This window comes from Chiloscyllium plagiosum, unplaced genomic scaffold (assembly GCF_037043375.1).
Source record: "Chiloscyllium plagiosum isolate Xiang-an unplaced genomic scaffold, Cpla_swu_hap1 HiC_scaffold_47, whole genome shotgun sequence".
Classification (NCBI taxonomy): domain Eukaryota; kingdom Metazoa; phylum Chordata; class Chondrichthyes; order Orectolobiformes; family Hemiscylliidae; genus Chiloscyllium; species Chiloscyllium plagiosum.
This window is the reverse complement of record NW_028270185.1, coordinates 39,436,477-39,458,695: the sequence shown is the minus strand read 5'-3', so window position 1 is coordinate 39,458,695 and position 22,219 is coordinate 39,436,477. Positions and strand designations below refer to the sequence as shown.

At 43.9% G+C, this 22,219-nt stretch overlaps 1 non-coding gene across 1 annotated transcript; it reads right to left on the bottom strand.

Annotated features, from left to right (window-relative positions):
• Positions 1-12,375: 12,375 nt before the first annotated feature.
• On the bottom strand, positions 12,376-12,457 carry trnas-aga (transfer RNA serine (anticodon AGA)). Its single transcript has one exon. It is a non-coding gene; the product is annotated as a tRNA-Ser (tRNA).
• Between the last annotated feature and the right edge of the window lie 9,762 nt (positions 12,458-22,219).

Genomic DNA, 22,219 nt, shown 5'->3' with positions numbered 1-22,219 from the left:
AAAGATGAATGTCCAATGAACCGCACTGCAGATGGGCGGAAAGGCCTTTTCCACGCTGACAGAAATGGAAGAAAGAAAGAAACTGTTGTGCAGCTAAAATGATCACAAATGTATGAAGTAAAAGTGGATTCATTGAGAAAACGTACAGCGCCATATTTCACTTTCCGTGGACGTCTATTGTTAAGGACGCAGTGCTCTCACTGCTGTAGCAATGTGGGATATCCCCTGACCGTTTATGTTGTTGACAACCTTCCCAAAGCAAGGAATATTGTATGGAACTGGCCATTAATCGAGCATTGTCACAAACAGGATTCAGACGAGCATAAAACAAAGAAGTGCGAATCCTGGATATCTGAATCAACAACAGGAATTGACAGAGAAACTCTGCAGGCCTGACAGGATCTGTGGAGACACAGAGGTTTAATGTTGCAAACGACAGATTCAGGCTACTTATGCTTTTTATTATTTTATTGCCTTGTTAATTGTCAATTTCACTTCGCAAAACAGCATACTTACCAGAATCTCTCATGAGCTGACAGACGTCATCTGTAAAAATGCAAAATTCCTTTATCGGCTGTAATGCTGTTGCTGTTGCCCTGAGTTGGTGAAAGGCTGGCCTTCATTACCTTTTTCTTCGCCTTTATGTCGATGAGCAGCCATGGTGAATGGAGAATTTCTGTTTGTGTCCATTTGTCTCTCTGTACCATCTCACTCTCTTCTACATTCTCCCACTCTCTTTCCGTCAATATCCATCATTTTTCATTTCTACTCTTGGAAAAGTGTTAAAATTGGAGACTGTTCCGTGGCTTTCTCCGCCACCCCCCCCCCCCCCCCCCCCCACCTCTCCCCCGGCCAGAGTGTGTAGAACTGGGCTCATAGTCTCCAAGTAATGTCTGTGTTACTTAGGTCTGAGATCAGGTGACATTTGTTCTCTCAAAACGTTATGAGCTTTTACAATTCTAAATAGTATTCATAATAGACCACAAAAAAAACAGTTTCACTCCAATTATAGGATTTCTATGATGCCATTGCCGTTTGCCTAAAATCAATGAATGGTGACAGCAGACAATGAGAGCCATTATCTCATTGGATGCGTTATTATTACAACATTGTCCTGCAAGTCTGCAGTGTCTCCTGCGTCTCTTCATTATTCCCAAAAAACTTGAAAAGACGGACGATGAATAATAGTAGAAGAGATAGACAAATCCTTGTCGAACAGAGTAAAAAGAACTCTGCGTTGAATTAGCAGGATAGAACAAAGATTAATGGGTCTACATCAGGCGGTAGGGCCTGGTAGCACGAAATAACAACGGTCTGAGTTCAAACACAAGAAGCATGCTGATCCGTCACTTTCGCGATGTTGGATAAACAATACGGCTTTTACAAAAAGTTTAAACAATTACCTTTCAATGTACAGAACATTTGACAGCATTTGACACCATTAACACCTGGTTAGTACCATATGCTTAAACTGACGAAACCACAGATACTGTTCTTCAAATCAATAAGGGCAATTAATGAAGTATTTGCTCACAGTTATCCAGACCACCTTTCTGTAATAAAGCTGCTCGATGAGAATTTTTATCAACGTCCTCTTGTGCAGGAATGAAGTTCACAGCTGGCGACTCTCCACTGAAAATGTACAGGAAGAGGCAATCTCTTCTTGCTTTGATTTCAAACTGATGCCTTCACCTCTTTAACCTGACAGGATAAACAATATGCGTTCATCCTCTCGGGGCCGATTTACCGCGTGAATATGCACAGAGGGAAACTCATACTAAGAGACCGTAATTGTGGTGAATTTACCAGGAGTGGTGTGTGAGCCGGTGTTAACAGTGGCCAGTAAGGGCTAAATCATTGGCACTGACATTGATCCTTGTACCAACAGCCCCTCACTCACTTTCTGCCTCATTCATCCCAGTCATCATTGACTTTCAGTTTATCCTACTTTCCCTTCGAATCTTTACACTTGTTCTGGACCACTTTCGGGTGTCCACTTGGAAATGCAGCTTTTCGAAACGAAATTCTGGAGAATGCACGTCACTCTTTGGGATAGGCTTCACTGCCCAACCATAATTACTCAAGAGATTGAGATGATAAGTTACTTTACTTCGTCCTCGAAGTGCTCAACACAGTGATACCGCCATGATGTCGATAGGGAGGGAGTTCCAAGAATTAGACATAGCGACATTAAATGAATAGCGAGATAGCTTCAGCTCAGAAAGGTGAGATCCTTAGAGGGGATTTGCAGTGACAATTTATTCGTGTATGTGCTGCCATGGCTGCCAGAGGATGTGGTGGAGGCTCGTACAATTTCAACATTCAAGAGGCATTTGAAATGGTATGTAAGTACCAATTGGGTTAGGAGGGATATGGACCATGTGTTGGCAAGAGGGACCAAATTGGGTTGGGATTTCCTGTCAGCATGAACAGATTTGAACGAAGGGTCTGTTTCCCTGCAGTACATTTCTATGTCTCGATGATTCCAGTTGGATGCAATCAATCAGTGGATTCCTTCTGGCAGAACCGGCTCTGTGCTCTCTGTGGAAGCAGAAAATGGTTTTCATTCAGATTAGCCACAAGAAGAGGAGCAATAAATCTTCATTTCCTGACTTGGAATTTTATCCAGGCCTGGGCGATTCAAACCCAGACTCTGAAGCAGGGAATCCACTGAAGTTGACAATAACCCTTTCGACCGAACCTGTACAAACTCTTGTGCCTATCGTTCTTTGTCCCCACATTTTGAAGCACCGGTCCTTGCCGTTGGTGGTGAAGGAGCTAACTACAGCCTCGCAGAAAATCCGTGGGGTCAGAGACGCGATCGATCTGTCATGCAGCGGGGATTGCATTGCTCAGAGCAGACGTGTTTGCTGTGTGGGACGGAAACTGAGCTCGATCACACACAGATACGGTGTAACAGCTGCCATGTGGAGATGGTTGGAACGGTTTCATTCGCACTCTGGGAAAAAGACTGGATCCTAAATTCAGGGGGCCGAAAAGTATCACAGATAGAAGGCTGAAAATTAGTTTGGGAACGATATGAGTCATGACCGAATGGCGGCAGACCAGATGGGCTGAAAGCTCTAACTGTCCTCCGATGCCTTCTGGTTTCTTGCCATTCATTATCTAAGGAAATAGAAACAGAGTTAATCGTGCATTTCGAAGTCCTCCTCTCATAACTCGCCGAGGTGAGAGATGAAACAGTTCTGCTATTAAATTTTGAGACTGGGAGAATGTTTGGGGACGGAGTAATAAAAGAGAAACTGAGTATAAAGTTGAGAGTCAGGAGATATTCAATAAAAAGGTAGACGGAGATGGGCATGGAGAAATAAATGTCACTGGTCTTGAAGACTTAACTCGATTTTCAATTCCAAGATTCTACCAGACCTGCTGAGATTTTCCCGCAATTTCATTTGTTGGTACTGAAACAGAAGGGAGAAGTGTGATCCTGGACCAATCAGCAATGTCTGCTCTGTGGACGTTTGAATTCCCTGTTCGAACAAATCACTTCTGACCCACACGGAAACCTCATTATCCTGCATCACCCCCACTCGTGTTACTGACAATAAGCTGTTCATGACGTAAACCCATATGGGTACACAACAGCATCATTTACCGAGTTTATGGGAAAATTGCAGGGAGAGTTCCATTCGCTTTCCATCAGAACATTCACATTCAGTTAATTCTATTGCAGCACCATTTGACATGCAGCTGTCACTGTCATGTGGCCATTCGCTTTCGACGTCTCTGGACATTTTGGTTGGGGCACGTTTGGAATGGTACCTCACGTTTTGGAAGGGACATTGTTTAAAGCATATTCGGCTGAACTGATAACCTTTTCTCTTGCACCTGCAATACAGTGGAGACAGTTTCCACTCAGAAACCAAGAGATGATCAAAATCGGAGGAAGAAATGTGTCAACAAAATCTGCCTCAGCGAGGGAATTCGCTCTTGCAACATTAATGGGGAGCGGCATACCTATTAACAAACAACAGCGCCCTGCGTGGGTCTCGACACCACACCATTGAGAGTAAAGGTCTCAAGCTCTACCGACTGAGCGAGCCAGGACAGGATTGGTGTTGGTTAATTTATCATTTCATACTGAGTTTAATTCAGCTGACACGGCAATTTTCAAAAATCTTGTTCATTCCTCTCCATTGCAAATAACATCACCCAAGTGGCGGCACGCTAGCACAGTGGTTAGCACTACTGCCTCACCTGAAGCAGGGACCTGGGTTCAATTCTCTACCTCAGGCGACTGAATGTGTGGAGTTTGCACACGTGGGTTTCCTCCGGGTGCTCCGGTTTCCTCCCACAGTCCAAAGATGTGCAGGGTCAGGTGAATTGGCCATACTAAATTGCCCATAGTGTTAGGTTAGGGGTATGGGTGGGTTGCGGGTCGGTGTGGACTTGTTGGGCCGAAGGGCCTGTTTCCACACTGTAATCTAATCTAAATCTTTCAACTCTCAGATTTATTCCTTCAGACCATTACAATCCATTTAGGCCTTGCCCAGGGATTTACGATTCTCTGTTAATATTTTCATATTTTGACCCTGATCCTTAGGTCGCCGAAGTGATTCCCGGACAATCTGGCAGACTGCAAATCAATCGGGAAAATACCTCAGGAAACCAAATCATTTCTGATTAGAGTGTACATCTGCTGAAGAGATACAGTCCTCACCATCAACACTTTCTTTGTTCTATCTGCCTACAAAGTTTACCACTTCTCATATTCGAGACAGGAATCCTGATTATAAAATGTTTTAAAAACAGGAACAATCTTCTGAAGCCATTTCCAATTTGAATTAGAATTTTTTTATCCTTTCACACGGTAACAGCCGTTCCTGAGGAAGGACTTTCCATGAGTTGAGTCCCAGGTCTGTGCAGGAAGCCGCTATTTGAAACGGCAGTGGCCCCTTTCTGTTGGGGGACTTGTAGAGAATGGGGTCACATTCTGCTGCACGTGACCGTTTTACTCACTGCGGACTCAGGGTCAATCATGGATGAGTTCTCGTGGTTGTATTGTCAGAAGATGGTCGGTCTCAATACTTAGAGTCATAGAGATGTACAGCTCTGTGCTCTTTTTGGGTTAGGAGAACCAACATTTCAACCAAATGCTCTGACCATTTGAGACACAGCAACTGGCAGCAAAATTGTGCGTGTACACTTCCAAACGCACAGTGCTCGAGAAGATGTGGACAGAAGTAGTTCTCATTGTTTTAAGAATCAGTTGCTCATGTACCCGTGTTTATCGCAGAGAGGGTGAGAGACCCGAGGAGTAACAAACACACCGTTAAAACAACATCAGGACCTGTGTAGTTCTGTCATAAAAAACTGCCTGCAGTTGTTCTATTGCAAAGTTGGGTTTCAAACCCACGACACAATAGAGACTGGACCCTAAACCCAGCACATGAAACCTCTCTGGATTAGTGGTGCTGGAAGAGCACAGCAGTTCAGGCAGCATCCGAGGAGTAGTAAAATCGACGTTTCAGGCAAAAGCCCTTCATCAGGAATACAGGGTTTCGCCCGAAACGTCGATTTTACTGCACCTCGGATGCTGCCTAAACTGCTGCGCTCTTCAGCACCACTAATCCTGAATCTGGTCTCCAGCATCTGCATTCATTGTTTTTACCTACAGTAAACCACTCAGCGACGCTCCCTGACGATAACTAAGCGCCAAACCTGTCAAGACTAATGTTTCAGCATCGCTTCACTTCAGGCCATTTCCCCTGACACTTTTTATGAACACATTCGCATAATTAAAAAATAATATTTACAACGATTTGAAAGGTTTGCACGGTGTGGACATTAGTGAGAAGTTGAATATTCTTCGACAGTTTTCCCTGGAGCTTCAGGCCTGAGGGATGTCCTTGGAAAAGTTTACAAAATCATGAGGTAGACGAGCAGAGAACATAGTCAATCTAAACTTATTCAGAAGTCAGGTGAGTTTAAAGTGAGATAGCATGGGTTTAATATGAGAGCAGTACAATTTGAAAAGGATGTGAGCGATATTTGTTTTTAATACAGACATTTTTGTGCGTGTGGAATAAATTGCCACATTTAGTGGCAGAGTTTGGTGCACTCACAACACTCGAAAGGCATCTAAATGGGTATACAGACAGGAAGTGTTCCTAGAGATAAGTGACAAATATTGGCAAATATGTTTAGATTAGTTACGGTCATCTATTCAGCAGGTGCAAGTTGGATAGGAAGGTTTGCTTCCGTGCTCGGCAATTCTGTGACACTCCAGTACCTGACAACAGTTTGAATAGACCACTTGCAAAAACGCATACTGTTTGATACTAAGTCAGCGTGTTTGAATTTTATTTTTTCTTGAGGCGTAATGATTTGAACTGACACAGAGAGGAATGTTTTCCAGACATTTACAGACAATGACCATTCTCCTTGATACATTCCCAAGTTGTCCATCAAATAATTTCGTTGACTAAAAAAAAACCACACAAATCGTGTTGTCCCCTCAACTCTCGAGTGAATCCAAAAACTTACAGCTCTTAACGTGGACCAGGTGCAGAGTAATTATCAGACACACAAACTCATTACTTCTGTCTGTGAGTCAGTGAAAGACATGTATGTCAAGAACCGCTCACACAAATACCATCGAAGCAATTCCAAACGGAGCTTCCCGTCATTCTGGAGATTTAGTGCATTGCCAAGTAACAGAAAGTGCTCAAGTAACATAAAACATAACAGAAATATGTACCATGCAAAGTGAATATTACCAATTATATTCTCGATTAAATTAGGTCAAAAATGTGCTGGTGCCTCCATCTGCTTGAGCGAGCCAATCTCCAGCCTCCCTCACTAGAACAGTAACTAAGGAAATGAGAGAAATATAACAAGGTTTTACGTTGTGATTGCCCACCTTTTCGCCACAACAACAAAAAACGAGGGAGCAGATTCAGTGCAGGATCTGGCTTCACAACAGCGGTGAGATAACGACGTCCACTCACTTTCAGGGAAAGCTGTGAACTACTCACATTGTCCAGAATATGAATACACAGCGCAGGCTGTTTAGTTCCCATATTCTACTGCTGCCCCGACATTCATACGAAAATGTACCTTTCAAAGAGAGCGTTTGTAGCTGTGGAATGATAGTGGCAGCTGTTTCCCCTCGCTCTTACTGCCGCCTTGGTAGTGTTGGGGCTGGTATTCTCATCTTACACGCGGTAGTTGAGTGTGCAATTCTCTGTTGTGGAAAAGCGGAGTGTTTTGGAGCAGAAAGATGTGAAGTTCGGATGCTTCTGGAGTTCTTGTTGAAAAGTTCGGTGACGCGAGGAAGATGGTTTGCAGACTTTTCCTCGCCTGTCTAGGTGACATTATCAGCGCTGCAGAGGTTCCTGTGAAGCGCTGCTCTCATGTTTTGGTACGAATTCATTTGGTTAAATTCCCGCTGCTTCCGTTTGTTGGGATTGCAGATTGGGTCCAACGGATGGAATCCGTGGATGTGTGCCCTGCTTCTAGGAATTGTCTGGCAGTCTTCTGCTTGCCCTGTCCTATTATTGTTGTGCTATTCTAGTCGAATGTGTGGCCCTTGCCGTTTGGACGTATTGCTACTAGGGACTGCTGGACTGACGCCCACGCAAATTCTTTGCCAAGAACCAATATCCACACACCTTCATTCGCAGATGCATGGCACACAAAGTTCGCAACGAGGATATGCTTTGAGGTAATTTTTAAATCATGCTTCCCTGTATTAAAAACAAATTCTGGAAAACGATATCCAGACTCCTCCGAACACTCGGACTGATGACAGCACAGAAACCGAGAGCCTCACACAGACAACAACTCACGAGAAAACAAGACCCAATACGTATCATGTGCAGGTCAAACGTGGTTGACGAGATTCCACGCAGGTACTGCACGAAACACGACATAGGAGAAAGAGGCTGACAACTAGAGAGCTGCATTCATAATTTCATCAGGACTGTTAACGCCTCGGACAGCTGTTCCTTGCAGTTATGCACAGAATATTGAATGTCTCTGATTCCAGGGCTTGGAACTCGGATGATATGACCGTCTGCAACACTGGTTACTTCCTTGTGTGAGGTAACTCCTGATGGAACACATGTAACACTCTATTGCTCATTGAGAAATATATCCAAAATAGGAGCTCATAGCAGCATTTCTGTTGTCTTTCTGGTGCTGTCCCTGACATGCCCTGTGGCACTGCACTTATTCTGTGTTTCCTGACGTTTCGGAACATGCTTCCACGATCGTATTATGGGCAGTAATGTGCATTTTCGCTTCAATAACGGGGGTGTGAAGCGGAGGTCCACCATTCTCTATTCTATTTTTCTCTTCTTATGCACAACTGCAATACAGTAAACGATCAATTCGTATTGTAAGGGGATATACAGAGGCGTGTGAAATACCGAAGTTTTAATGACATTTATGCAATGGTTAGCGATTACCTTGATTCAGGAAATAAGGATGTAAACTCTGTTTGGCTGGAGTTGAGAAACAGTGAGGAATGAACTCACAAGCATGTGTAGTTTACAAGCCCACTCGCAGTAACCACAAAGCGAAATAAATCATACAAGGAAAAACAATTGTGTGTGAGTGACAAAAATGGCAATAGTCATGCGTGATCTTAACTTCCCATTAACACTCTCGGTTCCATTGTAAAAACGTTTGGAGAACCATAATCAAAAACATCCCACATGTCCCATAAAAAATCACGAAGGATATCTTGGTAATTCATTACTCTCCTGATGACTTAATTTTGCTATTTTCTTGGAAACCATCTCTTTAATTGTGAGCATCATAAAAAGGCTTTTTATTTGCCAGCAAGAAATAAATATGTGATTAACCTTTGTTCGTTTCATGTATAAGGACACTGAGACTCCTCTGCACTGCACATCTTTTGCGTTTCTATCTATTGTAATAGTAGTGTGTCTTTTGATTCTTCCAAACAAAGTATATGACGTCGCATTCCCGACATGAAACTGCATCTGCCAAGAATACTCCAATTGTTGGAGGGAATCCTGAGGAACAGAATGTACATGTATTTGGAAAGGCAACGACTGATTCAGGATAGTTAACATGGCTTTGTGCGTGGGAAATCGTGTGTCACAACCTTGATTTGAGTTTTTTGAAGAAGTAACAAAGAAGATTGATTAGGGCAGAGCAGTAAATGTGATCTATATGGACTTCAGTAAGGCGTTCAACAATGTTCCCCATGGGAGACTGATTGGCAAGGTTAGATCTCATGTAACAGCAGTGGACCTAACACCGACCCTTGTGGTACGCCGCCAGTACATGGATACCAAGAAGAACATGTTCCATTAACTACAACACTGTTTTCTATTGGCAAGCCAATTACTGATCAAAGCTGCAATCTCTCCCACAATTCCATTCCACCGCATTTTGTATAATAGCCTATTGTGGGGAACCTTATCGAACAACGTTCTGAAACCCATATACACCACATCAATCGGTTTACTGTAATCTCCCTGTTTGGTCACTTTGTCAAAAAAGTCAATAAATTCGTTAGGCAAGGCCGACCCATCACAAAACCGTGCTGACTGTCCCTGATCAGATTATTCTTTTCCAGATGGTCATAAATCCTATACATAATAACCTTTTCCAACACGTTGCCAACAACTGCAGTGAGACTCACTGGTCTGTAATTATCAAGGTTGTCTCTGCGACACTTTTTGAACACGGGAACAACGTATGCTATGCTCCATTCCACAGGCACTATTCCTGTAGAAAACGATGATTTGACGATCGATGCCAAAGGCTCATCAATCTCTTCCCTTGCTTCCCAGAGGATACTAGGACAGATCCCATCCAGCCCAGGGGACTTGTCTGTTATCACACTCTGCAGTATTTTTATCACCTAATCCTTGTGAACCTCAATCTCTAGTACTCTGGACGCAAGTATCTCAGTATCTTCCTCGCCAACATTTTCATTTTCTATAGCGAACACTGTCGAAAAATATTTATTTAGCGCTTCCCCTATCTCCTCTGACTCCACACACAACTTCCCATTATTATCCTTGTTTGTCCCAAATTTAACTCTCGTCATTCTTTTAATCCTGACATACCTATGGAAAACCTTAGGGTTAACCCTGATCCTCTCTGCCAACAACTTCACATGTCTCCTCCTGGCTCTTCTCAGCTCTCTGTTTAGATCTTTCCTGATATCGTTGGAACCCTCGAGCGCTCTAACTGAGTTTTCACATTTTGTCCTAACATAAGACTTCTTGTTCTTCTGACCAGGAATTCCACTTCCTTAGTAAACCACGGCTCACGGGTTCTATATCTTCCTCCCTGCCTGACAGATACATACTTATCTAGGACACACAGGAGCTTTTCCTTGAATAAGCTCCACATTTTAATGTGCTCACCCCCTGCAGTTTCCTACCCCATTCTACGCTTCCTAAATCTTACTTAATCTTCCTAAATCTTGGGACTTGTGCCTCACAACACACTTCACATTCAACAACCAGATATACGAACAAATCAACGGAACACCCTTGGGCTCACCGATCTCGGGACTCATGGCAGAAGCCGTAATGCAAAGATTAGAGCTGTCTTTCCGCAAATTCAACCCAAACACTGTTTCAGATACGTGGATGACACCATTGTAATCATTAAAAACACGGAAATAGAGAAAACACACAGGATCATCAACTCCACACTCACAGGAATCCGATTCACCAGAGAGGAAGAAAAGGGCAACCAACTCCCATTCCTAGACGTGATGGTACAGAGAACACCTAACGGAGAATTCACCACAAAGGTACACAGGAAAGCCACACACACAGACCAAGTCCTGAATTATGAGAACAACCACCCCAACATACACAAACGAAGTTGCATCAAGACACTATTCAAAAGGGGCACAACACAATGCAGCACACCAGAACTGCAAAAAGTGGAAGAGAAACACCTATACAAGGTATTCGCCGAAAACGGATATCCTCGCAATTTTATCAACAGATGCGTAAGGGATAGACCACGGAAAGAGGACATGCCACAACCCAAAGGACTAGCCACACTACCACACATCAAGAACATCTCCAAACTGACAGCCAGACTACTGCGACCACTAGGACTCTTAACAGCACACAAACTAACAGCCACACTCAGACAACAGCTTACCAGAACTAAGGACACGATATCCAACATGAGCAAAACTAATGTAGTATACAAAATCCCATGCAATGACTGCACAAAACACTATACCGGACAAACAGGAGGACAGCTAACGAACCGCATCCAGGAACATCAACTAACCATGAAACGAAGCGACCAACTATGCATAGTCGCCACACACACAGACGACAAGCAACATGAATTCGAGTGGGATAACACTACTATTATAGGGCAAGCCAAACAAAGAACAACCAGGGAATTCCCAGAAGCATGGCACTCATCCACAAACTCCATCAACAAACACATCGACTTGGACCCAATATACCAGCCACTGCAGCGGAGAGCTGAAACTGACAACAGGAAGCGGCAAGGACAGGCCACCATAAATGCCGCACGAAACACCACAGAAGCGCTTCACAGGAGGTTCCCAAGCACTGAGGATGCCACCTAGACAGGGGACGAAACGTTTCCAACAAAAACTTCCAGCTCGGCGAACAGAAACACATCATTGTCTTGAGTGTTCCAGAGTTTTTCATTGTCCCAGAGTCCAGATGAAGTTTGCATTCCTCACGTACGTGAGCGAGAATGACTTCAATGTCTCAGATCAGTTCCTGTCCCGAGAACATCAGAGTCAATGTCCCGTCCTCTACTCGGTCCGACAGTTCACACTTCTTCATTCTCCTCTGATTCCATTTCCCAAAGAGTTTCTCAAGATTTACAAAGCTGGAGCCTAAATTATATGGTTTGCTTCCTAAACATTTTTTCAACTGCCAACTGACAATATTTCCACAGTGTCTCTTCACAATCCTCTGGCTTGCACCATGTCCAGGGATGAGAAGTCGCGTTTGGTGGAGAGATTCCCGAGGCTGATGAGTTTCACTTTGGAACAAAAATGGTTAAGTGGCGATTTCCTGCGGTTGTTTCTAATGATGGAGAGGGAGCGGTGGGGAATGAGCACTTTGACGAGCAGGAGGAAGTGTTACCACTGACCCTAGTCAGAGAACAGTGGACAGGGATTAAAGGAATCTAATGAAAAGCAGCACTTCTGCTCAGGACGTTCAATAACAGCTGCAGAAACCCGATGTGTCGAGCAGTGTATCTGGAAAGAGAAACAGAGTTAATGTTTTAAATATGGAACATTTCTGATGAAGAACTCGAGTTTCCCAAGTCTAATCAAATTACCGGCCTGGTTCACAAAATAGTTTTTCTGAATTTTGAGCGATAATTGTACCAGCAGGAATGCATTCATAACGTAGTCAGCAGGATTCGAACCTACGTGGGGAAACCCCAATGGATTTCTTATCCATCGCCTTAACCACTCGGCCATGACTACAGATGGCTCAGGCGGGTTGAGCCTAGACCAAACCAGCCGTAATCTCATTGAAAGCTCTCGCTGTCTTGATGAGCGAAATGCTTCCATCTCCTTTCATACCTTTGCTGTCATTTGGAAGGTGCGAGACACCAATGTAAAAGAAGAAAAGCACAAAGGTAGTAAAAGATGTTTGCAGGCAAACTGAGTCAAAATTTTTTATTGAAAGGAAAATCACACTTGGCAATTTGCCATATCTCTTTGCGAACATGACCAGCAGAAGTAAGCAAAGGAGCTATTGATCTCAGTATTCTCGGACCTGAAGCAAACAAAATTTAGTGACATATTCATTTCTTTTTCTGGCGAACTAAATGATCTTTCCTGATGGTTACAATGAAAGAGATGGTTCCCAATAAGAGACAGAGATTAATTCGCATGATTCATTTTCAGTCCCTAATTACCCCAGAGATGGAGGAGGTGAGTTACTTTTCTTCACTCTTCAACTCCTCAGCACGGAGGTACAAACATGAAACCGCTAGAGATGGAGTTCTTGAATTGGGAACCAGAGACACTGAAGAAACTAGGCTAAAGTGAGGACTGTAGATGCTGGAAACCTGACTTTAGATCAGAGTGATGCTGGAAAAGGACAGCAGGTCAGGCTGCATCCGAGGAGCAGGAGAGTCAACGTTTCTGTTGCCAGTCATGCTCCGCTGCACAAACAATTTTCGTTTTTGGCTCAGATTTCCTGCATCTGCAGCTATTTGTTTTATGTTTACCTTCATAATGTTTTGGACAAAACCAACGACCTGCCAGCATCGGAAAATCGGCAGACGTACTGGAACACCGATATGTTTGCTGAATAATACAACCATTCCATGAGCGGGAATACGATCCGGGCCACGGTGCTGAGAATACCGAATCCTCACAAGTAAATAACAAGAGAAGGCGATAGATACTATCGTACATGGTGTAAATAAAACACCCTGTCTGAACATTTTCGTTGCAGATTTTTTTCATATTGTCTTCGAAGATTTACAAAGTGGGAAAAGGCCATTCCGCCCGTGTGCATTGCGGCTAATCAGAGAGCCATCTATTCTAGTCGCAGTTTCGAACTTTGGCCCAAAGTCTCACGTGTTCTAATGTATCCAGGTCAAATGTCAATGAGGTTATCCTATGTTCTTACATGTCACAATAATGGGACAGAAGTATAACGAATTGTAACTCTTTTGAGGAACTCATGCTCATTTTCACCCACAGAGGGAGACACACCAGAAGATACCGCCAAACAGACGGAAGTGTCCGTTGTGGAGAGCTGGAATTTGAAATGGACAATAGGACAAATGCAGGCTTTTCATGCGGAAGCACAGTGGCGATGTCCCGAGAAAACTTGACAGGGGAGCGTCAAAGTATACCACGGTTAAAGCAAAACACTCCTCCTCAAGCCAGGTAGGCCTCGAAACTACAATCTTCTGATCCGAAGTCAGACGCGTTCTCCATTATGCCACTGGTCCAAGTGAAAGGCTGGCGATTGGCAGAATGCCGATATGTAATGCCATGGACTTTCACGGAATCAGAATTAAAAAGGTGAACAAGCACCGAAGATACTCACCAACATTGCTTCACTTCGAAGTTTCGAATTTGTGAAGCAGTGCCTTTCACTGGCAAAGGAGAAACATTTGTCCTCAGCTGCCTGCTTCAGGGTCGCGTCCTTCTCTGCTGGAAGTTTCCATCGTTTTAAAAACAGTCACGACGCGATTTCATGATCCACTCCAGTGAAAACGTGTCATGGTGTCGTCCAAACAAGACCCTGCAGAAACTCGGCGAGAAACCTCTGGTCATTTCGAGCTCAGGATGTGGAATTAGACGAGATGCGTGACACCTTCTTTGGCGCCGCCACTTCACTGAAATTAGCGGCTCAAAACGAGCCGTTGTAAACATCAGCCTGATTTGTACCTTCCTGCAGTGCATTTGCTAAACAAAATCAGATCGCTCCCATCCGGCCCAGCTGACTTATCTTTTTTCACACTCTGCAGTATTTCAAATATCTCTTCCTTGTGAACCTCAATCTCTTCTCGTCTAGACGCAAGTAGCTCTGCATCTTCCTCGCCAATATTTTCATTTTCTATAGCGAACACTGTCGAAAAATATTTATTTAGTACTTCCCCTATCTTCTCTGACTTCACACACAACTTCCCACTATTATCCTTGATTGTCCCAAATTTAACTCTCGTCATTCTTTTATTCCTGACATACCTATGGAAGGCCTTAGGGTTAACCCTGATCCTATCTGCCAACAACTTCTCATGTCTCCTCCTGGCTCTTCTCAGCTCTCTTTTTAGGTCTCTCCTGATATCGTTGGAACCCTCGAGCGCGCTAACTGAGTTTTCACATTTTATCCTAACATAAGACGTCTTGTTCTTCTTGACCAGGGATTCCACTTCCTTAGTAAACCACGGCTCACGCGTTCTAGATCTTCCTCCCTGCCTGATAGGTACATACTTATCTAGGACACACAGGAGCTTTTCCTTGAAAAGGATAAAGTGAGGTCTGCAGACGCTGGAGATCAAAGCTGAAACTTTATTGCTGGAACAGCACAGCAGGTCAGGCAGCATCTAGGGAACAGGAGATTCGACGTTTCGGGCACATGCCCTTCTTCAGGAGAAGAAGGGCATGTGCCCGAAACGTCGAATCTCCTGTTCCCTAGATGCTGCCTGACCTGCTGTGCTGTTCCAGCAATAAAGTTTCAGCTTTCCTTGAATAAGCTCCACATTTTAATGTGCTCACCCCCTGCAGTTTCCTACCCCATTCTACGCTTCCTAAATCTTACCTCATTGCATCGTAAATTCCCTTCCACTAGCTGAAACACTTGCTCCGTGGATGCACCTATCCCCTTCAATCACGAAAGTAAACCTCAGAGAATTGTGATCGATGTCTCCAAAGTGCTCACCTACTTCCGAATCTAAAACCTGGCCAGGCTCGTTACCCAGTACTAAATCGAAAGTGGCTTCGTCCCTTGAAGGCATATGTACGTACTGTGTCAGGAAGCCCTCCTGCACACACTGGGCCAAAAATGACTCATCTATGGAACTCGTACTGTAGTGAGCCCAGGAAATATTTGGATATTGTCTTGAGTATTCCAGAGTTTTTCATTGTCCCAGAGTCTAGATGAAGTTCGCATTCCTCACGTACGTGAGCGAGAATGATTTCAATGTCCCGAGAACATCAGAGTCAATGTCCCGTCCTCTACTCCGTCCGACAGTTCACACTTTTTCATTCTCCTCTGATTCCATTTCCCAAAGAATTTCTCAAGATTTACAAAGCTGGAGCCTAAGTTATATGGTTTGCTTCCTAAACATTTTTTCAACTGCCAGCTGAAAATATTTTCACAGTATCTCTTCACAATCCTCTGGCTTGCACCATGTCCAGGGATGAGAAGTCCCGTTTGGTGGAGAGATTCCCGAGGCTGATGAATTTCACTTTGGAACAAAGATGGTTAAGTGGCGATTTCCTGCGGTTGTTTCTAATGATGGAGAGGGAGCGGTGGGGAATGAGCACTTTGACGAGCAGGAGGAAGTGTTGCCAGTGACCCGAGTCAGAGAACAGTGGACAGGGATTAAAGGAATCGAATGAAAAGTAGCACTTCTGCTCAGGACGTTCAATAACAGCTGCAGAAACCCGATGTGTCGAGCAGTGTATCTGGAAAGAGAAACAGAGTTAATGTTTTAAATATGGAACATTTCTGATGAAGAACTCGAGTTTCCCAAGTCCAATCAAATTACCGGCCTGGTTCACAAAATAGTTTTTCCGAACTTTAAGCGAAAATTGTACCAGCAGGAAATCATTCATTACGTAGTCAGCAGGATTCGAACCTACGTGGGGAAACCCCAATGAATTTCTAGTCTATCGCCTTAACCACTCGGCCATGACTACCGACAGCGTGGGTGGCTTGAGCATTGACCAAATCATTGTAAGCTGCCGTTGACTTGATGAGATCAATGCTTCCGTTCTCCTCTCCCACCTCTGCTGTCAATTGTCAGGTGCGAGACACCAATGTAAAGGAAGAAAAACACAAATTTAGGAAAAGATATTTGCAGCCAAACTGAGTCAAAATTATTGATTGAAAGGACAATCCCACTTTGGCAATTTGCTAGATCTCTTTGCAAACATGATCAGCAGAGCTGATCAAGAGAGGTATTGATCTGAGTCTTCTTGGGCATGAAACAATCCAAGGTTAGAGACATATTCATTTCTTTTTCTGGCGAAGGAGCTGGTCTTTCCAGATGCTCACAATGAAATAGATTTTTCCCAATAAAAGACGGCAAATAAGTCCCATCTAACGCTGACACCATCGTGAGCGCTGCTGTTACACAATACCACAGAGTCAGGGTCAATTCCCGCCTCATGCAACTGAATGTGTGGAGTTTGCACATTCTCCCCGTGGCTGCGTGCACTTGCTCTGGTTTTCTCCCATAGCCCAAAAATGTACCGGTTAGGTGAAATGGCCGTGCTAAATTGACGTGGTGAATGGAGAGGAATGCATTTGGGCTGGGGCGGGTCGGTGTGGAGTTGCTGGGCAGAAGGACCTGTTTCCATATTGTAAGTATTCTAATCTACGGTAATCAATGGCCAAGGTATGACGCACGTTGTTCGATGTTGCATATATGACTTTTCGATTGTTTTTCTTCAAAGTTTCTTTACAATTGAAACGGGAGTGGAAGAAGGGAAATGAATGTCTCCCATAATTCTTGCCTTCTTTTAGCATTCACAGGCGGTATTTTTCCTGTATTTTTTTTTCACACTGTGGTTACTGTTATTGTTCTTGTAAGCTACACCGGCTGGTTTCCTCTTTCCTCAATGTTCCTCATCTCTACCCAAACACATTTTCCATCCTTATCTCCTGAATCAATGTAATCTCTAACCATTGCATAATTGCCACGGAAACTGGGCTTTTCACACGCCTGTATATGCCATTTTCCAATATTAATTGATCGTTTACTGTGTTGCAATTGCGCATGTGAAGAAGAAAACAGCATAGAGGTAGGTGATCCTGGGTTTCAAACGCACCTAATTGCAGCTAAAACGCAGATTACTGCACACAATGCAATCACGGAAGCATCCACCGAATCGTCAGGAAGCACACAATAAGTACAATGTTGGATGTCATGTCAGGAACAGGACCAGAAACACAACAGAAATACGTCTCTTGGGTACTATTTTCTCAATGAGCTATCGTGTTTTACATATGTTCCATCGGGAGTTACCTCACACAAGGAAGTAACCAGTGCTGCAGACGGTCATATAATCCGGGTCCCAAGTCCCGGAGTCAGAGAGACTCAGTGCCCTGTGTGTACCTACAAGGAACAGCTGTGCATGGGGTTTATCGGGTAACTGAACTGCATGAATGCAGCTCGATGGTCGTCTGTCTGCTTCTCCTCTGTAGTTTTCTGTGCAGTCCCTGCGTGCAATCTTGTCAACTACGTTTGTCCGGCACAAGATGGGCATTGGTCGCTTGTCTCTGAGAGAGGCTGTTGGTTTATGTGTTGTCATAATTCCGAGTGTAAGGAGGAAACTGGTTGTCAGTTCCCAGAAACTGACTTTAATAAATGGAAGCGTGCTTTGTAACTTGCCGCGTGGCATATCCTCGTTGCGAAGTTCGTGCACTGCGAATCACGTTGCGGGATAATCCTACTTTGGCAAAGAATTTGTGTGGCAGTCACGAGTTGCCACGACCAGCTATCCCTAGTAGCAATACGGACAAATGGCAAGAACTACAAATTCGATTAGAGCAGCCCAAGGTTAATGTGACAGGGCAAACAGAAGGCAGTCAGAAGATTTCTGGGTGCAGGGCAATCACCCAAGGTGCCTTTTCATATGAAAGTCTGTGCATCAGTAGAATCTGCAACCCAAGTAGTCTATGTTGGTTATTCATATTCCAGACAACTTGTGTTGTTCCCCGTTTATTCTGAAAGTGAATAGACATAGTTATCTCACCGTTATTTCGAAAGAAGATCCTGCATTGAATCTGTTCGACGTTATTTGATTCTGTGGTGAAAAGGTGGGCAATCGCAATGTGAGACGTTGCTATACTTTCATTTCCTTCATTACTGTCCTGGTGATGGAGAAAGGTGATCACCGGGGCATTGATGGCCTAATTTAATCATGGATACAATTGGAAATGTTCACTCTTATTGGTTCGTTGTTGTTCTGTTTTGTTTTATGATACTTGAGCACTTTCTGGGACTTGGCAATAAACTAAATCTCCAGTAGGTTTGGAATTGCCTCGCTGTTACTTGTGCGAGCGGTTCATGTCAGAGACGACTCACAGTGCATCACAGACAGCACGTAAGCTTCGGTGTGTCTGATCATGGTACTGCCTTTTCAGTTCTGATTCTGTTCCACGTTAAGAGCTGTCAGGTTTTGGATTCGCTGGAGAGGAAAATGGGCAATGCGATATGTGAGGTATTTTTCTTTAGCCAAAATCTTTGATGGCGAACTTGGGAAAGTGTCAAGAAGAATGGTCATTGGCAGCAAATATCCGGAAAACCTTCATCTCTGGATCGATTGGGCCCATCCACCCTCCGAACAAAATAGACAAACTCGCTGACTGAGTAACAAACATCATGCGTTTTTTTTGCAAATGGTGTATTCAAACCGTTGCCGATGGCTGGAGCATCTCAGAGTTGTCGAGCATGGAAACAAATCCCGCGAGCCAACTTGCCCTTGCTAAACACATAACCGAAAGTAATCCATACATATCTCACAATATTTGTGCCTTATCTCTCCGGGGTCTTCTGTCTATACACCCATTCAGATGCCTTTGAAATGTTCTGAGTGCACCAGACTCTGCCACTAAATGTGGCAATTCATTCCACACACAGAAAAGTTCTGTGTGAAAAACATGTGTCCCTCACATCCCTTTTAAATTTTTCCTCTCTCACATTAAATGTTTGCAATGTAGATTTGAACTCGCGTGTCTTGTGAAAAAGTGCTCCCTGACTATTTACTTTGTCTGTCTTCCTCATGATTTTATAAGCTTCTGAGAGGCCATATCTAAACCCTGAAGCTCCTGGGAATCTGACGAAGCCTATTCAGTTTCGTTCTCATGTCCAAGCAGTGCAAACCTTTCAAATCCTTGTAAAGGTTTTCTAAACGTGCACTTGAAAGAAGTGTGTCCAGCTGCAGCACTTGCTTGACCGCGTGGTCACTCTGGAGCTGCGGGTGGACTCACTGTGGAGCATCAGCAATTCTGGAGAGTTATGTTGCCTCCCAGGTGCTCAGGCCAGGGATGTCGCTCATCGGCTGGAGAGCATTCGAAAAGGGGATCGTGAACAGCCAGTTGTCAATGTGCATACAGGCATGAGATGAGGACCTGCAGGGAGAATTCAGGGAGCCAGGAGAGAAATTAAAAAGGAGGACCTCAAAGGTAGTAATCTCGCGATTAATGCCGGTGCCGTGTGACTGCCAGCGGAGAAATGAATAAAAAAAGGCACGATGAACACGTGACTTGAAGAATGGTGCTGCAGGGTGGGTTTCAGATTTGTTGGACCAGTTCTGGACAATGTGGGACTATAAGAAATTTGACGATCTACATCTGAACCAGACGGGAACGAATGTCCTTTCGGGAGTTTTTGCGACTGCTGTTGGGGAGGTTTTATACTGTTGTGGCAGGGGGCTGGGAACCACAAGATTAAACAAATCGGCAGTGCGGTGGAAACTGGAAACGCTAAGAATCAGGAAGATAACATTAATAATGGGAAGATTAGGCAGAGAGCAGATGAATGCAAAAGAACTGGTGGCCTGAAATGCACCATCTTAATGCATGGAGTATAGACAGATGAACTTAGGGTTTAGGTTGATGCCGGGGAATATGACGTTATTGCGATCACAGCGATTTAGTTGAAGGAAGGGCATGGTTGGCAACCAAATGTTCCAGGGTATAGATGCTTCAGATGGGACAGGGAGGGAAGAAAAAGGAGAAGGAGTTGCATTGCTGGTCAGAGATGATATCATGGCTGTGCGAAAGGAGGACACCATGTAAGGCTTGGGTCGTGAGACACTATGGATGGAGCAGTGAAATAAGAAGGGTGAGGTTAGATTTTTGGGGCTGTATTACAGTGAGCGTGAGGTGTAAGAAAAACATAGTTAAACAGATCATGGAAAGACGTAGAGGCAATTATTTAGTGTTGATTGAAGATTTCTGTTTTCCCAACATTGTCCGGGATACTCTTAGCGTCAGAGGTCTGGATGGGATACCATTTGTAGGAAGCCTCCAGGTGAGTTTTCTGGAGTGGTATATCAATAGTCCGACGAGGGAATAGGCCATATTGGATCTGATATTGGGGAATAAGCTAGGCCTGGTGATAACAGTTGCTGTGAGTGATTTCTTTGGGAAGTGTCCAATATTCTGTAAGTGTTAGAATACTCATTGACAAAGATCAGAGTGGTCATGAGGAAAGAGTACTATCCTGGGACAAAGCTAATTATATCAAAATTATGCAGGAGGTCGGAAATGTGGATTGGAAACAGCTTTTTGTAGGAAGGTCCACATTTCATACGTGGCAGGCTTTCAAAGATAGGTTAAATATAGTGCAGGGTAGGCATGTCCCGTTGAAGGCAAATGATTCGAAAGGCAATATTCGTGAACTGTTGATGACAGGACAATTGCACGACTCGCCAAGAGGAAAAGGCAAGCATGCATAACGCCTCGGCAGCCAAGAACATAATGGTCCCTGGAGGAACATGAGAAGAGTAGGACAAGTCTGAAACGAGGAATGAAGGGGGTTAAAAGGGGTCATGAAACAACTTCACGCTAGCACAATTGAGGAGAATCCTAAAGTCTATTATTCATATATAAGAAGTAAACGGGTAACCAGAGAAAGGATTGTTCCACTAACGGAAAATGAACGAAGGCTGTATGTCGAATCTGAGAGATTGGGTATGATTCTGAATGTTTATTTTGCATCAGTGGTCACTGAGGAGAGGAACATGGTGAATGTTGAGTCTAGAGTTAGACATTTGATTAGTCTGGATCATGGTGACATAAGAAGGGAAGCTGTGTTGGGCAGGCTAGTGGTAATTAATGTGGACAAATCCCCAGGAACGGATGGGATCTATCCCTGGTTCCTGATTGAGGTCAGAGAGGAAATAGTTGGGGCACTGGCAGATATCTTCGTGGCATGCTTCAGCACAGGTGAGGTTCTGGCTGACTGGAACGTTGCTCATATTGTCCCCTGTACAAGAAGTATATAGGGATATTCTGGATAACTACAGAACAATGGGCCTAACATCAGTGTTGGGAAAGTTGCTGCAGAAGGTACTGAGGGATAGGATTATTCATATTTACAAAATAATGTGCATATCAGTGAGAGGCATAGATTTTTTCAGGGAAGTGCCCAAGTTGATAGATGAAGCAAAGGTTGTTGATGTCACATACATGCACTATTGTAAGGAGTTAGATAAGGTAACCAAATACAGAACGTAAAGTAACATGGTGTGCAGCGTGTTCTAGACAAGTGGATAATTAATTAGTTGTGCAATAGGAGACAGGGAGTGGCAGTTGAATGAGTTTCGGGAAATGGAGAAAGATGAGCAGTAGTGCTCCACAGGGGTCAGTGTTGAGGCCACTTTTGATTGTGATATACATAAATGATCTGGAAGACAGCACTGTTGGAATGATCAGAAAGTTTGCAGATGACACGAAGATTTCTGGACTAGCAGAAAGTATAAGTGACCGTTAAAGAGTACAGGAGGATATTGATATACTGAAAATTGGGCGTAAAAGTGGCA